At 41.6% G+C, this 21,597-nt stretch overlaps 1 protein-coding gene across 2 annotated transcripts in view; it reads right to left on the bottom strand.

Moving 5' to 3' along the window:
- Positions 1-21,597, bottom strand: part of LOC131463152 (RNA-binding protein Musashi homolog 2-like) — a 121,980-nt gene that overhangs the window by 89,093 nt on the left and 11,290 nt on the right. The gene's annotated exons all lie outside the window — the stretch shown is intronic.

The raw sequence follows: 21,597 nt of genomic DNA, 5'->3' as shown, positions 1-21,597 counted from the left end.
GTTTATACAGTAGAACAGTATCAGTAACTGATGTACCACCAGAGGTAGCTCACGTACCACTCGTGGTACGCGTACAACAGTTTGAGAACCATGGTCTTTAAGAATTGGATATTTTTAACAACCACCTAATACTAACAAGCTGAGAGAGGGTATAGAGTACGTATTACCGACAAGCGCAGCAAAGGTGGGCGCACGTCGCTCAGTAAATCAATACCTCACAAGTATAGTATGTATAGTGGGGCAATGAATGGCGTCGTCGAGCAGAACCGCAGTTCTGACTGACCCACACAGTCACAGGAAACGCCTGCCTCCTCATCACATTCATTTCACCAATTTACAAACCCTCCCAGCTCAGTGAATCATCTGTTTTACTCCAGTATAACACAGGGCCAATGTAATTATTTGAAAACTTCATTAAAGTAAGTCAATATGCCCGTGTTAATGATGTGAATTTAGCACTAAAATTAATCCAGACCGATGCATCAATCTCCATGGGGCCCTGGCACACACACACACACACACAGCTGAAGACCCAACATCCCCTGTTCAGGCCAGTGCTAAATATAGAAGTTTCCATGCAGTGGCAAAGTCACATCACCAGACACACGCACACTTACGCACACTTACGCAGTCTGGTTTTCATGACTTCAGAGGACATCACTGAGTTCCATTCATTTCCTGGAGACTCAACCAATCCCTAACTTCATCCTAACCATACAACATGTATTTATGTTAAAATGCAACTATTTATATTATTAGGGATTTGCTCCATAATCTCAATCTCAAAAACCCAATCTGGCCCGCAGGATTAATTTGTGTCACTAAATGTTATATATATAATGTTATAAATGTTTAAGAAGAAGAGTTGCTAATGGTCTGTGTTGGGCTGCTTTACACTACAGCAATTCACACGCTTCAACATGGGGTTAAGTGTCTTGCTCAAGGACACATATAGACCAGCAGAGCCAGGAATTTAACCCACAGCCTTCCAGTTGAAGGACAACTTTTGCCCCACCTTTTACTAAATGTCATATACTTTGAGACTTTTACTTAAGTAATATTATAAAAAGTGACTTCAACTTCTACAAAAGTCATTTTCTGGTAAGATTCTTGTACTTTTACTCAAGTATCACTTTAAGGTAGTTTATAAGACTGATAAACGGTAAACTTGGGCATAATATAGTTGAAATTGCACTTATTGTTCACAATTTGTTTTGTAAAAAGATTCTTCATTAAATCTAAAATCTGTTTATAGGTTATTTTGCTATTATGTTACTGGTCCAACCCACTTCAGATGAAAATGTGACGTTTGAGTTTGACACCCTTGTCTTAAGGAAGACAAGTCCACATTATGTGACAGTGTCAACAGATTTAGTAATACCTAGAACACACACACACACACACACAGTGTCGTCACTGGAAGAATCATCAGTGCAACGTCCGACACGAGAATCAAACCGAACTGTAGATCAGTTAAAGAGACTTAAAGGGCCACTTCACACAAAAATATACAGGGTTTTTTTCAGTAATTTCCAGAGATAAATGTGTTATTTGATCATCAGACAGTGGATCTGAGATACAAGTCTCATCCCTACAACAACAGAGGAAGTTGGGATTGAAAAAAATAAAAGTAAAACTGACAAAAAGTAGACGTCAATGTTACTTTCTTCAAGGAAAATAAAAGCCTGCACTGCTCTTTACTGTTTTTCTGAGTCAAAGTTCTGAAAAAATTTAAAAGAAACAGGTCAAATTTGGTCGAATTAAACACAGCAGCACCCTAATCATTTCAAGTTTTTTCTTCATTTGACCAAGTGGAAAAAAATGCTTTAAAAATGCTTTTAAAATCCTGAAAATATGTGTTAATGTCCAACATTTAGCAAGGAAATGTCTAAAATCTCAACGTTTAACAGAGGAGCCTGGTGTATTTAGTGCGAGCCGCACGCAGGAAGTACTGAACTAATCTTTTTAATTAACTCAGTCTAATGATTCAGTACACCGCTTTACAAGTCAACAGTTTTTGTGTGTCGCATGTAAAACGCAGTTTTCATGCAGCTGTGTTACGATGACTCCGCCCACGTTGAGGAGGAACTGTAGTATTGAAAAACATACCAAACCGTGTGGAGTCAAAGTGCCACTCATGAAAGCGCTGTGTCTTCTAACACTGACAGATAATAATTCTGTATTTTCTCTTAATATCAGCAGTTTTAACACAGCCGAGTAGCTAAAAGACAGAAGGTGATCATGTTAGTGCTGACCTGAAATCATACGTGTGCATAGTGTTTGAGGTGACACTTTCCAAAGGTAATGCATCAGAGTAGTCCAATATTAAGTAAGTAAGTATCCTATCCCATAATTGTTCTTGTGTTTTGTTGATAACTATATCTTTGAGGTCTCTATCTGAGCAGTGACCATTTTCTCCACTGTTCCACTAACAAAAGCGGGTTTGGGGTTCTTCACTCATTAACTGACAATTTTGAGACCTTGGGATTAAAGTGATCCAGCACAAAACCTTTGAAATGAGGTGGATGAGGCTCTTCAGACTGTGGAGGGTGGCATTGCACTGCTCAGTGTGCAACCTGCCATAAATGACAGAAGAGTGGTAATTAAGAAGTTTGGGCCGTGGAGGACGGCATTCCAGCTCTTGTGGCATCTTTCCACTGAGTGGTTCGGTATGGTAAATATATTTTTTGGGGTTCCTATTAGGAATAGTACCAAAATAACCGGCCATAGTCGTTTCGTTTTTCCATACCCTTCCTTTTGGGTACCAGAGTAATGGTAAGTAAGGCTGCAACAACTAATCGAATAGTTGGCAAGCCAACCAACGCCGTGGCATAAGTGCCATTAAGCTGGATGCTGACCACCGTAAGGTAAGAAGAAGAAGAAGAGGAGAACCAATGCCACAGCTTGTCTAGCTCATGTGACGTGATTCTGCAAGAAGCGTTTGAAAACATTAGCAGAGAGAAAAATGTATGACCCAAGTCGTCAAAAGTATGCAAGCAACTTTACATGAACGCCTTCAAAGAACAGCGTTAGGTGCAAGATGTGCACAGCTGATCTCGCACGGCACGGCAGCACAACATCGCTGCATGAGCGCCTGAAGAGGAAGCATGTTGGAGCCGTGGGGGAAGGAGGTTCATGATAAGCTCGTAGTAAGTGAGATCCACGACAGTCAGCGGATTAGGTGACAGAAAAACGTCACTCCCTTGCGACCGCTGTTTATTCAACGCCCGCAGTCTCTTCACAGCCAGTGTCCTCCACTGTTGTCCTTTGTGTCGTCTGTTGTGTCACGGTCAGTGTCGTTGCTGGATTTTGCTGACACGGGCGCCACAGCCATCGGGCACAGCGCTACCCCACCTACCTAAGTAAAGGTACTGTTCTCAGTCGAAACGCAAGCCTGACCGAGGGCTTCACCGCTTCGAACTGTACCCTACCATACCAAAAACTGAACTGTACCGTGATGGCTTTGGTGTGCAGCCTGCAGGAGATTATTATTAGAAGAAGAAAGCAAAGGTAACAATGACAAAAATACCTAATGGAACACAAAGGACACAGTGAATAAGTCATGAGAATGTCACCCACACTGCTCCCTGCCTCCTGTCGGCACACTGTCAGCACCTTTGTGAAATCTGCACCTTGTTTTACCAATAACATCCTGACAGGGAGTGAAAACACATGGTAAACACAGAGGGAAAATCTTAATACCCTGCTGGATTTCATGTCTACAGGAGGGTGAAGACAAAACTGGGGATGCATGCCTTTTTATATGAGACAAGACAATAGGAAGAGACAAGAGGCAATCTGAATGCATTTGTGCTTAATGATAATAGTGCCGCAACGCTGGCAGCACAGCATCGCTCAGGTTTTCTCAGTGTTGGGTAAGAACTAATGGTTCACGGTGAAGAATAAAAACTGAAGAGAGGGATCAGCCAAGGTCACCTCTCTTCCACTAGTTTAAAACTATGACTTAAGGCCTCACAGTACTTTCAATTTCAATTCTGAAACCTCGTGAACAACAGCAGAATACATTTCCGTCTCAATTCTTCCTCATCATTATTCCCACAGGTGCTGGTTATTTTGTGAATTGATCTGATTGTACAACTACGTTTTTATTCGTATTTATTTCATCTTCATTGAACCAGGAAAACAATCCCAATTGAGATTTTTAAGGGAGACCTGACAAAGACCGACGTCCAACCACAAAAAGACAACTTAATGATAGGTTCAAAAGCATTCCATGAGATTAACTCTGTAAGCTTGAAGTCTGCACTTGAACTGAATGACCTGCAGCATAAAAATAATTACTACTAGTGATCGCTACAATTGTAGAAAAGCATACATTTAAATAAAAATAAAATTTTATTTTACACCAAATACTGCACATGAATAATTTGTACTCTTATTCAGGTCAGTCAACCACATCCCATGGCCTTTTCCTAATCTGTTCAAGTGCCATCACATGACCCAAGTATGACACGTTGGTCAAGTGACAACAAGTGGTCGTATCTCAGGCGTGGGAGGTTTTCATCTCTGCCCTAAATCGACCACTTGAAGAAAATGCTCCCCCTCCATTTCCAGTCATGGCAACCTCCCGCGCACAAACCACCAACCACTTCCCTGTAATGCTGACAGCAGGCCTGCAGGAAGCTTGAAATCCCAGATGAATTACAGCCACAGTGAATCAAGTGTGAGCTGAGATTAAACAGGTTTCCATTAGGTGGAAGGCCACAGCGATGCAAACAGGAGAATGAGTGGAGGAGAGAGCAGTTGGAGCAGCTCATTCCAGCAACACTTTCATTAAAGGAGGGAAGAGAGGAGGAGAAGATAGGGAAGACCAGGCCCTTCATTCACAAACACACACACAATCAATATACTGTATGTGTGTTATAAATAAGGATGTGATAACTGAGAAATCATGGCCCACAGTGACAGGAATTCAACACTTTTGAAGTGTTAAGACTTTGAAATCTGTTTCCCTGCAACATCCAATTCTGTGATTTCAGTTCTGGACCTAAAACACATGGAGAGGATGTCTCTGGTTTTCACATGGGACCACAAAGAAACATGTGAACCAGAATGCAACTTAGGGTAAATTGGAGAACAAGATTGACAGGTGCACGAGCAGCAAGGCTGCATCAACCCTCCTGTCAGTGGCGTACGGGACTGCTATGAAGAGGCGGCTGAAGCCTGAAGATGAAGCTCTCCATATACTTGTCAGTCTCCACTCCAGCCCCAATATATGGAAGGAGCTGTGGTTGAGCTTCAAATAACAAGCTGCCAAAAGGAGTTTGCTTCATAGCTCCTTTACAGAGAACACTACAAAGTGCTGTGAAAGCACATTTCTCGACTAACACTGAAAACGCACTTTTAAAGAAAGTGGAGGAAAAAAAAAATGTCCAGCATCCAGCCCCTTAAATCTGCAGTTGGCAGGCTTGCTAGAAAAATTGTTGATTGGTGAGTCTCATCGCCAGGTTGTTAAAATTCTACTGTTTTGGAATTGAGGCTCTCGATCTTGATTCCCTCCCACCAGGTGAGCAAGGACAGATACATGTAGTTTAAAGAGTATGTGCAAGATCACCTGAGGCGACCTCTCCTCTCTAAACGGCTCTGCCAATATTGACATGTGTTGTATTACTGTCCAAATCTCTTTTAGACTTTTTTTTCAAGGCCCACTTTGCAGTGTAAGCACTTTTTATCAATGTTGGAATAGTGGCCTCTCCAATATTTGGCCATGTATGCAGGCAGGGCATGGTCAATCAGCCAATAATCTCTCTGAACTGCTCTGTGATTAGTCTGAGTCTCCTTGGACTCATCAGCACTGATGAAAGCCTGCGAATGTGAACCTTTTTTCGGCACAAGCTCGGGTCGGGTGTGAATCCCGTCACCACCACCTGGGTTTTCATCACCATTTCTCCTTAGCACACACTTTATCCTATGTTCTGTGCCGCACTCACTCGGCGCCGCTGCTTGTAAACTCTCAAGTGCAGACAGGCTTCTGCCTCCACTGAATCACGTGATGTAAAAGCGCTTCATGTGTTGAGAGAGAAGGCAGCGACAAGGCTGCGCTTGGGGTGAGAAAACAGAAAAAGACGTGTCCGAGGGAGCTGTAGCATCGTTCCAATCTTCTTTGGTAGGAATGCGTCCAATTCTCTGCGTCCAGATTTGTACCGCCACCTGATGGTGAAGCGGGATACTACAGTACGGTACTACATACCAATGTATGCATGAAGTTGCCATTACTTTATCAAACTGATATCTTCCAAAAAAAAAAATAGGTGTTAAAGAAATGGCAGTAAACGTGCACAAATTAGCTCTTGTCATAATTTATAATGCGAATCAGGTCTCGATGGTTTGTCGTCTTTAAAAAGTGGACCATCAAATAAAGTTGTGGAAACACTAAAGGAGGTGCAGAAAACTGATTGTTCAATAACAAAAATGGGCTGCCGACTCTTCAGTTTAATAGGCTTTTCCTTGTGTTTTGCCCCGTCCAACCACAAAGTATCAAAGAAATTGGTTTCAGTATTTTTGAGTAATTCGACCAAGAGTCAGACAAATAGACAGACAGGATATAAAGTGCCTCTTAGAGCAGAATCCTTCTGAAGCCATTATATTAAAGCCAACTGAGGTAGTATGAGCATTTGATTTCAATGTTGTTATGGTTGGGGGGGGGGGAGAAAACACTTCTGGGATATTTTGCTATGCCTGCTGCAACTTAAACAGTATATTAATGTGATGTTTGAGAGTTAACACATTATTGATTTGAATATTTTACCTCCGATTTGGTCAAATGTTTATTAAGTCCAGTTTTTAACCACAATTCGCTATTTTCATGATATGAATCAATTATTAAATACTTTGAAAATCTTTATTGCAATGACCTTTTCGGCCAAGTCGTTCAGCCCTACTGAGGACAGTCAGATGTCCTGGGTTTTGTCATGGCACAGGACAGAAGCTGTAACTACTCCATCCAGCACTCGCCCCGCGGCAGACACCATCATTCATGACAGCAGATGAACACTGAATACTTTACTTTTTTGAGGGTGAGAGCTCAAACCAACACAAGGTAAGCCAGGCACAGAAGCCAAGTGATTTGTGGATGTGTTGAGCAGCAGCTCAGTGTTATTGGCAGCTAAAGCTGCAGCTGGGGAACCAGGAGCTTTTCCTGATTGCTCCTACAAGGCTGCAGTGTGTTGGTTTAAGAGCTGTGGGAGGCTGAGCTGTTTGTCTAAGCTGCGCATGATGGGAGATAAAGTCAGACTGATCACAGAGTGAACTGTGGGCCTGCCTGCTCACTCACTCACTCACTCACTCACTCAAACACGAGTTGCAAAGCCTAAACCAAAACTTAAGACTCAACAAAGGCAGCGGGCTAAAGTTGTTTTCTTAGAACAAACAACTTGGCAGCATGAAGAAACCGTAAACCATCACAAACAATTCTTTTCCACAGATACTATTTAATTTTTATATAATTCCATGCTCTTATTTTCTCTGTATCGGCTGTTTGTCTAAGTCCGTTAATAACAAACTCTCAAAGTAGGTCACAAGATGAAAGAAATGAGGCGAAATTATTGGCCTGGCCAATTATCGTGGGCTGATATTTACCAATTATGTGCATCTGTGTTTTATTTTACCCATCACCAATATTATTAAGTAATTACAAAGTGTGCTACTATGGCTCTGCTACCGTCTCTTCCTATGGGCCGTTTATGGGCTGGAGTTGCTGCTTCGTCTTTTACTGCAAATTACAATACATTAACAAATGTCCATATAAAGACAAGACAAGAGAAAAAGAATAAAAGGAAAGTAAAATTGTTGATAAACAACAATAGCACAATTTTTACTGATTGTCGGCCTTGTTAACTAGTAATAATAGAAATCGCCCTGACAAAACATCGGTGAACCCTTAGATAGAACAGTTGAACACTGATTAAACACAAGATAGAAAAGGTCACATTGTCAAAGTGCTTTTATACATTTATACCAAGTATAATTGAATGTGGGTCACACACAGTACACAGACCACATATGAAAAAGTTGCAAAACAAACTCCCATTTTTGAGCCTCAAGATTTGTACTGTTATATTACCAGCACTGTGACAGTTTTTGAAATTGGACATTCACAGACATCACCTGCAACAAGACATCTATTTACAAGCTGTAAATCTCACTGGAGTCACCTCACATTTTCCATGCTTCATCATCTGTTTCCCTCTAAATGGAAACATAATTTAGAAAATTGAAATCTATGTTCTATCTAAGACGAGCTAAAACTAGCAAATGAGACAAATTTCTCCTCAGGAAAATGTTTGCTGGTGTCCAAACTCACAATATCACTTAACCCTAACATGTCTGTCTGGATGGCCCATTGACTTTAAAAGCACCAGCACAAGGTCAAAAATAAATCACTGAACTGGAAACACAGCCCAATCACTACGGTCAGTAAATGTTTGTCTATATTGTCAGATTCTATGTTCATTAGAAAAACACAAACAAGGTACAATATACGTATGCCACGTACATTAGTGCCAATGCAGGTGATGCAGACCTGCACAGGCTTTGACAGAGGTGCTACTCGCTCTATTGTGAGATGATATGCCATCAAAATAACATTGTTTGGAGGCTAAAATCCTACATTGTGTTGCTTTAAAAGGAAACAAAATGTCCTTTTTTTTAATAAAATAGTTATCCCAATGTCTCAGGTGACTCTGTCTTAAAATGAAATTAGTACTTATAAAAGGTCTCTCTGTTCTAATTAGCTTTATTGATGACCTAATTAGCCTTGAAGCCAAAATATTTACATGTAGTTCAGTGGTAGAGCGGGTCGTCTTGCAGCTTGGCAGTTGTGGGTTTGATTCCCGACTCTGCTAGTCTACATGCAGATGTGTCCTTGGGCAAAACACTTAACCCCACATTGCTCCTGAAGGCTGTGCCAGCAGCGTGTGAATGGGTGAATGGCAGAAACTGGAGTGTAAAGCAGCTTTGAGTGGTCATCAATACGAGAAAAGCGCTACATAAATACAGACCATTTACCATATATGATCTAATAGAGTCTTTTCCATGACTGTTTATACCACACTGGCTAAAGCAATTAGCCTATAATTATCCATGTCCCAACCTTTCCAGCTTAGTCCTTGATGACAGGCGCATGAATAATGGAGTCTGGCAACAATCTGTCACTTCAACCACAAACCAAACGGCTAACAACTGCATGTAGAAATGTAATGTGTTCTGCAGAAACAGCACTGACTGAAGTTACCAACAACCTTCTCATGGCCTCAGACAATGGACTTGGATGCAAACTCATCCTGTTAGACCTCTGTGCTGAATGTGCTACTACTAACACAGTATTTCATGACAGAGACAGGCTGGTGCCAGTACTTTTCATCTGAAGAATTAGGAATGCTCTAATTGATCATTATTCGTGATAATCAAATCACTTTTAATCTGGATTTTAATCCCTTTTTTCAGTCAAGGATCAATTTGAGCTCACTGACTTTGTCTTCAAAAGTATTTCAAAACTTGCGCAGATTGGATCACAGTGATCTTGATATGACCAGTTAAGTTTCCAACCACGCTCAGCGCCCACGCCGTGTAGGTAGCAAACTCTTGAGGGTGTGTTTGTTTACCACATGTTTGGCTTTAACAAAGAGGATTGACTCTGCATTACACCAAGAAGTATTAAAAAAACTATATAGAATGTGGCATGTTTAGATCTGACAAACAAAATAGGAAAGGCTGGCTGGAACACCATCTTTCCTCTATTTAATGCATACATATTTCTATTTAAATATGTTCTCATTCCTCCTCCTTCCATTCTAAATCAACACAGTTCTCCCCTCCTACTCATTTTCAACATTTCCCCACACTGATTACAAGTGTCTTAAAGTGTCAAAACTGGGAAATGCACAACTAAAAAGAAAGAGGGGTTCAAATAGATGAAGAAAGTCACACAAGAGTAAACAGTGGGAATGCTCCCATTGTCGTCAGTGCCGGCCCGAGCCTTTAGGGGGCCCTAAGCAGAATTTGCCCCCCCCCCCCCCACCAAACGGAGTCACCTGTGCTCGACAATTATTGACACAAATGTCACACTATAATGTTACATTATCAATAGCATTTATACAGACGGATTATGAAATACTGTCCCCCTGGGCCAGTATTTCCAGTAAGGACCGCCCTATTTGTCCAAGAGTCGGTGCACACGGGTCTGGGGGGGTCCTCACCCAGAAAACTTTGAATCTGGTAGATGCGATTTCCTATATTCTGGTGCATTTTTGAGATGGCCAGCTGTAGAAAGGCAATACATAAATTTGTTCAGATTCATAGCCTTTTGCTTTTTGACTTTGAGGTAGGGACTTGGGCTTGGGCTTCCAGGCCCCTTGACTTCTTGGGCCCGGTCGGCTCATTCAGTAATCCATCCTTGCTCACATGCCAAAAATGTTTAGGGGCTCCCCTCTAGACTTCTGGCCCTTGGTAGACCCCTGTATTAATATAGTCATTATTTACACCAAACCAGACACCTTTTAACCTTAGAGGGCACTGAGATCACAGATTTATTTTGAACTTATTCAAAGTGAAGCACTAAGTGTGGTTAACTGAAGTTAAATTGAAAAATTCATTCATTCAATCATGTCACTTTAGATTATTTAATATGTTTAAAAAAGCAAAACAAAAAGCAAATACTCGATTGGGTTCACGTAGTTCACTTATGCCTCGGGCCGGCCCCCAGTCATCATGGTTCAAGGGGTGGGGCATGTTGCAATTTCAAAAGGGAAACAATGAAAGGGCAATATTATTTTTACCGTAGGTGACAGAAAAGAATTAGAAGAAGAAGAGGCTGGATTTACTTTGTAGCGAACATGTTTCCCTGCAGCCTGCCGTGTCCTCCCATCCCCACATCCACAAACACTTCCACAGCATCACACACGCAACATAAAAGTTGACTTTTTTTCTCTTCATGTGAGTGAGCAGAGCCATATCGACATCCTCACTGTAGTAACACACACACACGAACATGACCAAATAAAACAGCAGTTGTACAACATGACAGGACCAAGTGGTGGCCGCTTTCTCACACACTCACACACACACACACAGACACACACTGGGCGGCTGCTCTCAGCTGTGTGTCTCAACTTAAATTCACTATGTTACATTATGTTACATTACGTTACATTACTTTTTTTCCCCAAGGACACTGATATGTGTCATCACTCATGTGTAAAATCATACAGTTCTAGCACTCCTCGTACTACTATCGTACCTCCTCAATATTGGTGGGGTCGTCTACCGTGATTACTGTTAAATACGCGACACAAACAGACAGACTTGTGACGGCCAAAGCAGTTCTTTTCGGCATACTGAATCATTAGAATCAGTTCATTAAAAAGATTTGTTCACCGCTTCGTTCCGTACGTCCTGTCTGACACAGGCACTGAACTAAAATACGGCGGAACGGGTTGTGATTCAGCTCACGGTCACAAGCTTTTGGCAGTGCTGCCGCTAAATACACCAGACTCCTGTTAAATATTGCGATTTTGGACATTTCCTTGCTAGATGATTAGTGCATGTTTCAAACTACAGTTCGAAATTGTACGGTTTGATTCTTCCAGTGATGACACTCTCTGACAGTGGCCAGCAGTCTGTTGATGTCACATTTTAGTATCGGCTCAGCTTGCTTGGAACCTCGCCAGAGCAGGTACTAAAAAAAGCAGCAGGTACCAGGTACTATCACTTATGGAAAAGCAAAAAAAAATAACTAATAAAAAGTGCCATAAATACACCAGACAAATCAGAGGCGGAGCAGACAATAACAGTAAGTGGTTCCAACTTATATATATTACACTTTAGTTCTCGTTCTAACTTAACGTGCATATAATAATGTTGCACTGGAAAAGTTGCAGATGATGCAGACTCCAGACTACGAAATAAAGTAGTGAGACCACATTTACGCAGGTGTCATGTTTACGTTACTGCTGCATCGCCAGTGTGGAAAACAACCTGTGTTTATGGCTGATTAATTTGACTTGGGAGTAAATGCCCATTATAACTATTCCCATCACAGACCAAAACCAGATGTTAGTGGGAGTTTTTGAACCAGAGGACAAAGTGGTTTAGTCCACTGTTCTCTCTCTCTCTCCCTTACCTCAGTGTTGATATGCAGATATCTCGCCTAGGAGAAGGTAGATGAGTATAGTACTGACAATCCTGACCAAAGACCCCCACATGTGCCCTATGGGTGACTTCACTAGTTTTACCTCCCTAGGACGGGACCCACCACTTGTGTCAGCTGCAGAAACAACAGGGAAAGTGTTGTGATGCACAGTAAAGCAAACACACCTGCTGTAATGCACAGCAGTGTCCCTCTCTCTGAGAGACGAGTACAGGAAGACTTTGTCCCAAGCACACTGGGGTGTTCCTGTACAAGCCAGTATGTGATGTTACCCTGTGAATGTGTGAATGTCTTTTAAACTGATACTTTTAGCTTTGAGATATCACAATGTAATAGATTTCATGAGGAAAAAAATGACTCTATTTTCCACTTTCAGGGACATCTTTTAAGCTGAAAATGTCAAATTCCAGTGCTGTTGCAGGACAGGCGTTGGAAAAATCGGCTACATCTTTAGTCAACAGACATAAGACACGACAGACTGTGATCTGATGTCGCGAAAAAGAAGTGGCTACGTCTGAAGAGGGGAAAATATCTGATTACAATGTTTCCTGAGTGACACAGAGACAGAAAGAGTCAGTGAGACAGCGAGGATGGAGCCCTGGGGTGGGAGGAAGTGAAATGTTAACCCACAGCCATCACTCCAACACAACATGGGGAGTGACATTTACTCCTGTGAGCCTCTGTGCCGTGGGTGAAATCTATTGTTGGCAGCAAGTCATTTCCATCCTCTGCTCTCCAGGCGTGTGAGTTTAATAGTCGGTTTTCGTTTTCTCCTCTAAAGACTCCAAAAAAAAACACCCATGACACTGGTCATGTGACCCAAAGGACAAGCAGGTGTCACACGACCAAGATCACATGTAGCCATTTAATCACGAGCAGAGACTTTAAAATGTGAAACTGCTGGTTAGAGGGCAATAGTTAGTGCAAACTTCTTGAAAGCAGTATTACTACACCCACCACAATGACTGAATTAGACAACTATCCACACACATGGCGGCTACATTTGTCAAGACTGTTTTCTAATCAAAAGAAGAAAAGAAAATAATTAATTTTGAATGTTGAATTCATATCTACACAGAGCAGCTCATCAAAAACTCAGCATGACAGCGCTGTCGCTTCAGTTTGTGTGTGGACACAGTCGGGGTCAGGCAGGTGCTGACTCAGCGGTTCACTGCTCAAACCGCTGCTATATAAACACAGAGGTTCGCACGAGTTCATAGATGTTTCCACTCTCAACTAATGCTTCTTCTCACTCATGTAATGTCTGCAGATCGCGGTCATAGTGGGTTTCTTGTCAAAGAAAATGTAATCCCAGCTCAACCCCTCCCCCACACCAAAGCCCATAGATAAAATCAGTGATTTTAGCGTGTGGAAATGTACATTATTATTCGGTAAAGCTTCCTACTAGTTTTTAAACCCAAATCCAGGGATCTTATTTCCCTGCTTAAAACATACAGACAATGTTCAATACTGCAACGTCAAACTCTCTACAGAAATAAATAAAGGTGACTCCTCTTGAGGAACAAGTTTGTGAACATAAATTTAATATCAGACTGAATGCTACTTCTGACACAAAACAAATCAGATTGCTGCCATTGAGATTGATATAATAAACACACATTTCATTTCACATTTTGCAGATAAATCAAAGGTGCCTCTTGTAAAAAAAATAAACATTTCCCATCACTGCACTGAATAGTCAACATCCCATTTCAGTGGATACTTAGTACAGGACATGAGGTGCATGCTGGCTGTCTTTCAACATTCAACCTTTTAGGCTAGGAAAACAAGCCTGTCTCCTGCCTCTGATTTAAGGCATGCACTGTCACAGTTAACGCTCTCCCCCCCCCCCCCCCCCCCCACACCCACACCCACACACACACACACACACACAGAGTGAAAACCCTCTCGGACACAGCACTTGAAGCAGAGACAGTGAGGTATTTTATCGCCACATGACTGAGCTTTGGGATGTTTGCATCACGGTGCTTCCGCCGCTGAAGTGGATCAGTGTCTGGTGTTCTACCTGAGGTGGCTTTGACAAGTTGGTCTTTATTTTCTCTTCCCCCGACTGGTGGGGAGATGAAACTGGGACATTCTTCTTAGCCAAAAAAGAAGACTTTTTTCGTCTTGGTCTGAGACCAGGCTGCTGTGGTGTATTTTTTTCAGCGTGCTGACAGATCAGCTCCATGTCCTTAACCTGGGGTCAATCAGTAGGGTCATGTCCAAGAGTTCAACCTTCTCATTGTCACTGTAGTTATTGATACGTACGTTTGGTGTAGAAGAAGCTATAATACACAATGTCTTTCCACATGGGCACAGGATGTCCAGCTTCATGTCTGTCCCCAGGGCATGGGCTATGGCAGAAGGCAGCAACATCCTTTTTACAAACCCCAAGGGCACAGTCAATCCGAGGGTTCTTCACCATTCTCTATATAATAAACATTGCAGGACATGAATAACCTTCACACAAGTCTACAAAGACCACACACACTGAAGCCTTGGGTCTCACCTAAGGCAGTGTGGTTGGGCTACCTGTTATCTACTGGAGCCGCTGTCAGTTGTTGTACAGACAAGTTGGTCTTCAGCAAGGTTCCAGGAGCTCAGAGCATCTTTTAGCCGCTGGGCAATGTGCTCCCCCTCCCCCCTCCCCTGGTCTTTGTGGAGGTAAGCTGTTTGGAGGCAGACACTCTGCAGAGTCCAGTCGCCATTGATAAAATGCACTGTCAAATGATTTGGTCTGACCATAGGTCTGTAGAAGTCAAATAAAACACGTAAATTTCACGTGGCAACTTCAGCCAAATGCTTGTTATTCGATCCCACTGCTACGCTGATGACACACAGCTATATGTGAAAAGCATCTTTCTCCAACTGAACAGTCCCAATCAGACCCAGTCATCATCCATAACCAGCATCACCTTCTCTGGTCACAATATCCCCCCTCTCCTCATCAGTAGGGTTATTGAATATTGATCGAAACGACAAAGGTGGAATTGAGGATTTAACCACGCCTCCAGTGTGACGTCCTTTTATGATTGATGTTTTAAGTGTTCTACCAGGATCCTCTCTACATGTGACATGTGTGTCATGTTGTAGGAGGAAACTGGAATGGACAACTTTTTTGTCTTAAATTGATCATTATGATAATAAAACTGATTGTACATAGCAATGGGGACATAAAATGAACACTATCAGTGTTTATATTGATTCTCTTGAAGACTTGCATTCACAATCAGTGAGTCTACATGTGTGTTAAAAGTCCGATTTCAGTCAGACAATAATTCGGTTTACTTTATGTCATGTAAACACTTTAGTCCCACTTCAATCAAGCTAGTCTTAGTCGGACTACCATACCTAGATAATGTGATTCATGGTCCAATTACTCCTGCATGTATACACTTAGTCGGACTGGAGTCGGACTTGCAAAAGCTACAGAGAAGACCCACTTATCGACTAACGAAGAGACAAGATTTATGCTTTCAAACCACAGCACGATCAATCGAACTGTCCATTTTGCGGTTTGCTTTTCCGTCACATTAAGGTCAACAGGAAACTGTTGAAACAGTCAGACGTACACGGCCGTACACAGCCAATAAATGGATTGACTTCTCCGCATGTATACTCGGACTCGGCAAGTTGTCCGATTGCCTGACTCCGTCAGACTGCAACCTTAGCTCGACTAAACTTTGATTAAAAGTCTATTCGTGGCTCAAAGGAACAGCAATATTTCATATCCAACACACTGAAGATAACACTCACCTGGTATCTACTGTGTTTTCATATAGGTATATTATTAATGACACAATCCCAGCTCTGAGGACGCAAATATCACAGCACGATTTATTCAACAAAAGAGACACCTGTGTAATGAGAATGATAGCAAATGAATGTAAAGGAAAAACAAGAGCAAAAATAATGCATACCAGGATATCACGCAGGACGTTATATTGAAACAAATAACGCTTCTAGACCAATGCTTTAGGGAAATTTATACAAGACGGTTATAATCTGCACTCCAATATCAACCTGCTCTTATGAAACGCAGCGAGTACAGAGCAGGGTGTGTTGATGTTGAGAAGATCAGATATATGGGTGTCTATTAAGACACAGAAGCAAACAATAACACATTGATAAGATCCATCAGAGACTGCCCATAGAGCCGCTCAGCTGCTTGTACTTTAAGCCACTTTGAGTGCTTGTTGTGTGTAGGTGGTGATTGCACTATTCATCTGCCCTACTCGGTAATTACACAATTACACAAAAGCACAGCAATTGAGTGGGTTACTGCGGGAGGCTGAGTGTGTCTGAAAAAAAAAAGAAATGGTGTATGTGTGTATGTGTGTGTGTGTGTGTGTGTGCGCAGAGTAATAAAAGACAGCAGAGAAACCCCAGTGCGTTGCAAAGACTTTATTACAACTGTGACCTGACGGTAAACAGTGTAGGATCGTAATTATGAAAGTGGATGTTTGATACTGTAGTCCACCACAGGCTGTACATGAGGACAGAAATGCATTCCATCAGTTAGCATGAAAATGGCTCAGTTGTCAATAGATCAGTCAGCAGGAAGAGAAAGGTCAAGCAGGACATTTAACACCAGAGTCCTTCTTTGAACCACACACTTTACAAAAAAGGGACTCTTACACTTCTGGATGCAAAACAAACTCCTGTTAACCCTTTAACACCTAAGCCTCAAAAATGTCCTGCTTATTTTGACCGTAAAAGTGCCAGAAAAATGTCCTTCGAATAAGTGACTTTTGACAATTATTCCAGAATAACTTTGAATATCTGGAAGTTATTTGCAATTTACCGCATTTTACAAATCGAAATGAAGTAAAAACAAAAAAATGGAAATTGATTTTTAGAGAAAGAACACCGCAGTTGTACATGAACAACGGATGTCACATGTTAAATTACAATTATGAACAGTATTAACATATTTGCAATAACTCAATGTCTCAATGTGCAAAAAAAGGGCAAAAAATGGAAACTATGTAAAGGCGTTTTCCCACTCTCGCTTCTCTGGCGACAAAGACGCTGATTCGTCAGCTTTCTGCAAAAGCGCAAGTGAATGTAAATAAATTAGTAAATAAATGCCCCTGTGCTTCTGCTGCATACACATAAATGCTCCCACAGTCAGGTCTGATAGTATTGGAGTCAAAATTGAGAGTGATCTAAACTCAGCTGTGCACTGGCAGCTTTCAAGGACAGCGTGAGCTCTGCAGGCGGACCTTTGGTCTCAGCTGTCTAACAATCTGGATGGAGTTTGACATCTGACTGTTTGTTTCACCTTGACCATTGATGCAACTAGCCATTCTGAAAACTAATAAAAAAACAGCCAAATCATTTTTTTCAAACTTTCACTGGGGCTCTTCAGGTTTTTTTATCTGTAGTTCTATGAGGTTTTGAAGAGCTGCCTCCCCTGTGTTTGCCCACAGTGCGTAGAATGTGCATGTGACCAGCACAGCATGTAAACATGACTGCAACCAGGGTCACAAGGAATAACTGATTTTAGTTTACAGTATCCCAAGAATATATTTGTTGTTCTCCCACATCAACGTCCATAGAGAAAATCCTTTTGTATCATTGAGGTGAATATGAATAAAGGTCAGTCATAAGATAACACATTTGAACTTACTAATGGAGGCAGCAGTTGGTTAACAGCTTGTGTGCGTTGATGTAAAATGGCTCATTTTACATCAGAGAGTAAGTGGTTTACAATCGTAACTCTAAACATTGAGAAAAAGCAGTGAGTGCAGCTTTTAGGTTGTCCTTAAAGCTACACTGCATTTCTTTTAGTGCTTTTAGGGATTTAGTGCCCCTGTTTGGTCTTTGCGAGCAGAAAAGATGCTGCATCCTCCATCGAAAAAACGTTCTGTTGAACAATACAAAATGATTTTCTCTAAGGACTTTGATATGGGAGAAAGAGCTGTTGACAAACTTCAATTTCCAGCATGAAAAGGCTGTCGAACAACAAATATATTCTTGGGATATTGAAGACTTCAGTAGGAGCAGATTTTTCCTTTCCTTATGATTCTGGTTGCAGTCATGTTTACATGCTGTGCTGGTCACATGCATATGCCAGGCACTGTGGGAGTGAGATCTTCATAAGACACTGACTATATGTCACTATCCTCATAGAACGACACATAAAAAAAACCTGAAGAGCCCTTTAAAGGCTTTACTGGGCCATTGAAAGTTTTAAAAAATGATTGCTCTGTTGTATTCTTAGTTTTCAGAATGGCTAGTTGCATCAATGGTCAAAGTGAAACAAACAGTCGGATGTCAAACTCCATCCAGCACGGGAGACAGCTGAGACCACAAGTACGCCTGCAGAGCTCACGCTGTCCTTGAAAGCTGCCAGTGCACAGCTGGGTCGCAATTTTGTGACTCATTGGACTCAAGCACTTGTCTGCATCAGCAGTCCTTTAAAAGTAGGGAGTCTGACTGAGACAGCAAATGTAAAATGTAAATCTTCAGACGTAGATCACTGCCTCTTGCCCGGGAGGCACCGAGGAAGTTAAAGCATGTGGTGCTAAGGGCCGGAGGACGTAATGAGACGATTCCTCCCGTTTAAAATGCATTAACCATAGCGACGTATCTAAGGCATGATGTCGAGCCTTGGTTCTCAATCTGTGGTACGTGTACCACCAGTGGTACGCAAGCTCGGAGGAAAAGAAAGACGGTTCTACTGTATATACCAGGGGAATGTGATCAGAGTGGAGCTGGAGGAGTTTTGACCAGAGGAAGGACAAAATGAAACAAATCGCCTTATCTCTCACTCCATCTTAATCTAATTTTTCTCTGGTCTGAAGTACATGTGAGGAAAATAGGGTTGGATACCAAAAGCTGGTGCTTTTTGAACTTGGTTCACTTTTAATGAATCGGTGTCAAATGTTGGTACTTTAACTGTCTACGCGTCGCAAGACTATGAGAGCACGACAGCAATAACAGCGAGCTGAAAGTGGTCAAAGTGTGGCTGCATTACACAGATTTTTGTTTATTTATTTACTGTTCTTAAATCTTCTTAATAAAAAACTGAACCTGAGAGGTGTAAACTTTGTACCGTTTTGTACCGGTATTCCAGTATCGGTTCAATTATGAACGGTACCCAACCCTAGAGGAAGAGGAGGATGATGTGCTCAATATTTTCTCAGGTGGTGCAGAAGCACATTAGTCATCTTTATATGATATATTCATGATGTCATGATGAATTATTGATATTATTACAAGTGCTGCCAGTAATAATAACAAACAACCAATTTGGACAGTCGTTGATTATTGAAACAACCAATCTATCTATCCGTCTGATCAATCAAAGCTAACGGAGTCGGCATGACAAAAGCATCTGCCGTCAGATTTGTCATTTGTCAGCAGAGGTGGGTAGAAAGTGAGATGACTCACTCCTACGTTGTTTAGCTCCACAGTGCGAAAAAGACGCGCCACAACAAAATGATTGCCAATTAACATCATTGGCAACTGAACACATGCAAGAAATGCATTGCCACTGAAAATGCTGTATGTTGCAGATTCATTTCCCCAATCAATGACAGGTCATTAACGTCACTCAGCTTTTATGGGAGCGATTCATCTGTAATGTAAATCCACACTGAAAAGCTTGGTCCCTTTCAAACCTGCAGCGGAGCGGCTATATCAGGCCACCGTGACATGTCCTTCAGTCACTCCACTGCTGCTGCTGTTTGTCGCCCGCTAGATTGCAGAACTAAATGAGACACATAGACAGAGCAAAAATTGGATGGTAGCTCTCACTGAGCTCGGCAGAGTGAGTGAGACTGCTGCTGTCTCTCTCTCTCTCTCTCTCTCTCTCTCTCTCTCCCCTTGTCATTCTCCCTCTTGCTCTGCCAGTAATCCCTCACTACTCTAGAAAAAGTGGCTCTAAATTTAGCATCAGATTTATCATGCGGCAGGAAAACCTGCAGCAAACTAGACAGCCAGCCAGAGAGAAAGAGAGTATGCACACACAAGAGTCAGAGAGAGAGAGAGAGAGAGAGAGAGAGAGAGAGACAGAATGGGTGGCGGGGATCGCTGACAGACAGACGCTGTCTATCACCCGAGTCGTTCAGGAGCAATCAGACATCTCAGCTCTGAGTGGCAGCCAAGAAGAGCAGCAGACAAGCTCTCTACTGGGGAAAGAGGCCCCAGAGGCATCTTAATACAAATTCAGACTGATCTATACAAACTTAGCATTTAGTATAAGGTTATCCAAAGGCACTAAATCAGAAGCAGCTGCACTTGGCTGTCGATTCATGAAGACGTTTTGCATCAAGAGGCAAAGGAAAGAAGAGGAGCAAAGTAATGCAACATTAGAAATACCAGAGAACTGATCAACTGCTTATGAACTGATTTTTTAATAATTCAACTAATTTCTCCTAATTTTTAAAATGTGAATATTTCAATACAACAACAAAAACCATTTAAACTGATTTATTTTGACATTTGACAACATCATTTTGAGGTTTGGGGAAACTTTGATCAACATGTTTCAACATTTTCGGACATTTTATGGATCAAACAACTCAATCACTCAATTGATCAGTAAAAAGAAGAATCCATCCATTTTCTACTGGGGAGCTCAGTAGAAGAATTGGTGACTATAATATTTGTTTATAAAATCACTGCCCTCTTAAGTGAACAGTATCTTTGTGTTTGCCACTTGATTTTACTGTTAAACTGTTTAAATGATATTTTTTTTGTGTATTGGAAACTGTTCCCTGTCACAAAGTCCACAGAGTAAATCATTAGTTGTTGATCCACTGCCGCCTCCATCAGTCATTCCACATGTGTTACTTTGTGACTTTTGTGTTTGAACTGCTTTGTTCGGAATTAACCAAGTGACACAAACTTACCAAATGAGGCAGCAGTAGGCCAACAGCTCCTGGGTCTTTTTCTCTGTGGCCATCGGTGCAGAAGAGTGAGTAGTTTCAAACTTTTGTTTGCCATCAAAAAGAGTTAAAAGCAAGATAAAATGGGGTTCATCCATCCATTTTTACCTCCTTGTGTCAGTGATGAGTCAGGAAGGCACCACAGAGCATCTTAAGTGAACCCCGTACCAATCTGGTGCAAGTTGCACAATTTATTGGTGACTGGATTACAGTTTAAGTAAGAAGCAGTTTAACAGAACAAGAAATAAAGCCTTGAAGCTTTAACTCATGTTTGTGTATCACAAGTAAATGGGCTGTTGTGCAGCTCGTGTCGACAGCTTGGTTAATTAAAATCAAAGTGCATCTGTTTTGTCAGATGTACGTCTGGAAAATGTGCCGACGAGCAGATTTTAATCAGAAAAAAGACCTGCTCTTACAGACAATGTGTGCAGTATATTGCAGCAAAATGGGCTTTCAACAGAACGGAATACAGCGCGGCGCACGACGTCTGCAATGATAAGAATTTATTTTAGCATGATTTGGTCCTTCACA

This window comes from Solea solea, chromosome 7, assembly GCF_958295425.1.
Source record: "Solea solea chromosome 7, fSolSol10.1, whole genome shotgun sequence".
NCBI classification, from domain to species: domain Eukaryota; kingdom Metazoa; phylum Chordata; class Actinopteri; order Pleuronectiformes; family Soleidae; genus Solea; species Solea solea.
This window is presented reverse-complemented; position numbering and strand designations above follow the sequence as displayed.